Consider the following 5320-nt stretch of genomic DNA (forward strand, 5'->3'; position numbering starts at 1 on the left):
GTTGCTTGTCTGGCTGGTTACAATGTTTCTGGTTCATAGGCATCCTATGAGATTTAGATTTATTTATTTTTTGTTACACAACACAAAATAAATCTGCCCACACAGCTGCTATTTTTTTGTTATGTGGCATGCATACATCACTGAACAGTTTCCCATCACACACAACAGACTTTGGAATTAATTATATTTCTTAACAGTATAATTGGACACTTTTTTTCTGAGCATCATTTGGTCACTACTATTCACTATTCCTCCTGGGATTTGATAATGCAGAGATCTTTTAACAACATAAATCTTCATTTGAAAGTTGATGTAATGGTTGTATGGCACTGCAATTTTCATTTTTTTGGTTTGTCATATGGTTTGGTTTGTCACTTCTGAGTTATATAACAGTTAAGAAGTTGATCATTAATACTAAGCTCTTGAATACTGAGATCCTAAGGTTTTTGAAGCGTAATGAGGTCTGGAGGACCAGCACACTTTCATATACTGTGAGGGAAGTGCACATTATCAGCTCATTGTGAATGATTCCACTCAAGAATCTTGCACGGGTCCTGCTTGGTAAACGCGCCCTGCACCCGCAGTACTTAACAGAACACCCGACCTGTTATCCAACAGCAGCATTTAATTGCGTAACCGACCGTTTGACAAAGACCGTGACCCGAGCCTCACCTGAATTAGGTAGACAGAAATTATTTTCTCATGTAACACAAGCAATCAAACCAACAATATGCAACTGAGTTGATGCAGTTAAGAAAAATAGCTAGACATGCCGCCCAAAATGGTAATAATTAAAAGAAAAACAGATGAGAACGTGCAATTGTCATGCAAAAAATACAAATCTTTTGCCTACATCATGTCAACAATTATGCAGATTTGTTCAAATCACACCATAGGCACTTAGAGGTATCCATAACATATAGCCAAATATGAGCCTGTGATATAATATAGGGGATATTTTAGCGGATTCACTGCATTATTATTCCAATTGCTAATAGATTATATACAGAAACCGAGCAAGAGTGCTGTGAGTGACTGAAGTTGCAGCGCACAAACGCTGTGCTCAACACTGCAAATCTAGTTGTTAAATAGAAACTTTTAATATTATTTAGACAACAGAGCGTGAACACAAATAAGCACCAGACATCACATCACTGGCTGCCATACTGAAAGAGTCATTCAAGCTAGTTACTTAAAAGCACCATAGGCAGTCCTTACATATGCTGGTTGCGCATGTTTTATGAAAATAAGAACCAATGTCGCTTCCAGAAATTATCCAGAAAGAGGTCATTCATTAATAGGTGTTCAGTGAAATGTGATTTAATGTTTCTTGTGTGCCAATTGGTCATATTTTTTTGTGTGCACTCTTGTCTTTTGACATAAAAACATCTTTTGACATCTTATCACTTGCATGAAAGAAAGTTTTTTCTAAAAGGAAATTAATATGAATGGAAAATAAAATGGATCTGTTGCCACAAGGAAATGTCCCTGGTCCTAGTCTACCGTCTAGCATTGTCCCGAAAATAGCAGCTTGGACATTTTGAGATGCACAGTACATGCCAAAAGGTATGTCCAGAGGGGATATTTGCAAAATATGAGTATGATATACTGGGAAGAAGAATACACTAAACTTGATTAAGGTATTAAAAGAAAGGCAATCTCCAGCATATCATGGAATATGGGTTTTATAGTATTATGCATACACTGTAAAAAAAAAATTACATCCCCAAGTCAAAAATTTCTAGTGACTGATAACATCTACATTTTTCAATTAGTCTGACGTATTATTTCTCATTGAGCCAATGTTAACAGACTATTGCAACAAGAATTGCACTTGGGCCAATTAAAAAATGTAGATGTGACCAGTCACTAGAAAATTTTGACTTGGAGAGGTTAGACATTTTTTACAGTGTAGAAAAGCAAAAAGCTCACAGAAAATAAAGCAAATATTGACTACATTGTATTCAGTTATTTATATGTTTTAGTTCATCCTTGTGTTTGATTACAGCATCCATTCCCTCTGGGTATTGACTCACTTAACACTTGACTCGTGCATTTGTCGTGCTTAACTTTCGGATCCTCCTGAAGTTTTTCCAAAAGTTAAGCTTCATTGGAAGACCTATGACTTATCACAATTCAGGTCTATAAAAAAAACACAACCTCTCAATCAAGCCTCTTTTAGCTGTTGGTTACAGTTCAAGATAAACTTGGACGTTCCTCACAATTGCGCGTCTCATCCAGGTCTTTTGAGGCGTTTGAGATGGTCCCACATTCAGGTGATTTTCATCCTCCTGTCAAAATGCTCACTAGTCTTCCTTATTACATTCAGCTTGGTAGTGGTCTCAATGTGAGTTGAATTCTGTGCACATTGTGACCATTCACATCCAGTACATGAGCAATATCCAAAACCGACTGACTAGATTTAGCCATTTTATTAATATCCTCCTTGGTTGCATAGGACATCTGCTTCCATCTGGCCATTTTCACAAAAATAGTAAGTAACATTTAATAATATAGCTATACCTGCCACATCGTGATTTATTGAATTATAGGCTGGGAATAATGAGTGCAAGCTTAACATGACACACTTTGTTCTGTTTCACTGCATCATGACAAATGATACAATTGAAACATGGAATGCATACATCAGTTTTACACTTTAGGCACAACTTCACAACATGCATATAGTAAATGTAATAAATATTTGAGTAAAAGTATGAATATAGTGCGTAAAAGCCAATTAATCACTTCTGGCCACTACATATGCAGAAGAATGTTATGCATGGCTAAAATGTAATGATTGTTAATGAACTATCCCTGACTATAGACATAATTGCAGCTTTTGTGACTATATTTTATTTAGCACATTCTATAACTGCGTGACTGCTCATATTTTCATCTCAGAGTTTGATGATGTATTGCGGCATTACACCCACCTGATGGGAGTGTTGTCATTGCTGAAACAGAATAGGCCCACTGAGGGAGAGAAATACTTAAAGAGAGAAAAAAACCTGTTGTTCTTCCATTTCTTTTCTCTGAAATACAGTATGTTGTTAAGGGTAAAGGTCATAAACACCTCAAAGCCTAAATTAAAAAGACATGAGTGGTTGACATATGCAAATTGCATCATATCATCCACAATGTGGATGACGTTTTTCCCTTTGATGATTTGATTTGGGTGATGGGTCTGGAGGTGCTGCTAAAAATAATTCTTGTAATGGTCTTTTTGCAGGAAAGGAAAGTATGCTGTTTGAGCAGCAAAGGGGGTTATAAAATGCCTCAAAGAAAGTTTACAGCAAGCAGATGAAAACCTGCTCATGTGTCAGATGGTGTAGCTGATGAAGTGCTGCAGCATATCTGTTTGAGAACCAAGTGCAATCATTCTCTGGAACACAGCGCACTGACAGCCAGCCAGACAGACAGACAGACAACACTGTCTAAGAGAAGACAGACCAAAGCACAGCAGCCCTCTTCAGAGGTGAAGTACTGATACCTAAAGAAATTACACAAGTAACATCAAATTGATCACAAGATGTTAGTTTTACTCTATTACAATACAAACTGTGGGAGGACATAGTAATAATTTAACTTGACTTTACAGACAGTGGCAGTCTGAGAGCTGACAGAAAATTATAGGGAGTATATATAATCTCTGCATATATGCACCATAACATGTTAGATTATGCAAAACTCGAGTGATGATATAATATATACATAAAAAAAGAAAGTCCTCTCACTGTCAATAATTTTTTCAGCAAATTTCTTAATGTGTAAATATTTGCATGAACATAAAAAAAGATTATATATGTGTGTGTGTGTGTGTGTGTGTGTGTGTGTGTGTATATATATATATATATATATATATATACCACACAAAGCAGACCTTGCAACAACTAAATAAAAAAAAAGAATGCAAAAAAGAAATCTAACTGTTAAAAAAAACAAGTAAATACTTAATGAAAATCTATTTTTATAGATATTTTTACCTAATTTTGCACATACTGAAGAACATTAAAAGCTCTGTCATACTGGTGATGACCTGTGATAGACTCAAGTCATTCCAAAAATACTTGATGGATTTCAGGTTGGGTGTCTGGAAAGGCGGTTAAAAGACATACGCCTTTCATTTTTGTGCTAATGTCATATGGTCATCTTTTTAAAATCTTGCTTTTCAGTGCTGTAACTTTGAAATGTTTTGTCAGTCTTTATTTGGGGAAAGAGACAATCTACTTTAGGAACAAAACAAAACTGGTGTGAAAAGCCACATCATTTCTGTAAAATGTTCCTTATTTCAAAATAAATGTTTGTTTTTTTTAAACAAAAATTTCTCATACTTTCTCATCAAATGGTTGTCCTGTGTAGACATTCAAAAAGGTCAGTGAGTGACAGATCAAGCGTACTTTCAGTAGTACCCAATGTCCTGTCACTTAGTGTCAGAGGAATTATGTAAAGAGATAACTGTGGCAGCAGATAGAGGCATGCTGGCTGATGACAGAAAGATGAATTATATCAATGTCAGATATAATGCATCTGAAGGACAAAGCACATTGATTATGTCAGTTTAAACCAACTACTTATCTATTATTATAATCAACATCTTTATCATCTATATTATGTCAGAAATCGGAGGAAAATCTCTCTCTACATAAGAGCTGGTAAGGGACCAATTCTGTTAATCACGTAGGCTAGTTTATCTTCGTGAAAAACACTAGACTTTATGGTCACCATCTGTTTCAACAGTTTGTGGTTGTTTTGGTTTGTTTCTTTGGCATCACCCCTGTGTGTATGTGTATATAAATATAAGCACAGTTTGAAATACACTGTGGATCAGTTCCTTTTCCTTTGAGTAAAGTACATCTGTCCTTATCTAGCAACTTAATGACCTAAAAGCTATAGTTTCCTGTAGGCTTCATCTTCACACTAGAAACAAGGTTTAACACGTTGAAAAACAAAAGTCCTCCATGCCAGTAAAGAGGCTGTTCAGCCTTAGTTGAAGGCAAAAGTTTTCAGACCAGAGAGATGCAATCTGTCCGATATGGTGTTTGGCAAATCATGCTCAGCAAGTGTAACAACAATGACAGGCGATGTGGGTGTTGAATAAACCGAAAACCTACCTTTTACTTTCTAGCATATTTTTACATTATCCCACTCTGACAGCTACTTCTTACATTTTAATATTTCAGGTAAATGTAATGTGAGTGTTTGAAGATAAATAAAATTAATACATTTAGTACGAAAACTTAATTTACTGACAAATAATAGAGTAGCTGGTTTGCCATTAGTGCTCAGTCTGATTTAGCTCAGGTTTAATAGAGAAAAG

Source organism: Leuciscus leuciscus, assembly GCF_965113295.1.
Source record: "Leuciscus leuciscus genome assembly, chromosome: 3".
NCBI classification, from domain to species: domain Eukaryota; kingdom Metazoa; phylum Chordata; class Actinopteri; order Cypriniformes; family Leuciscidae; genus Leuciscus; species Leuciscus leuciscus.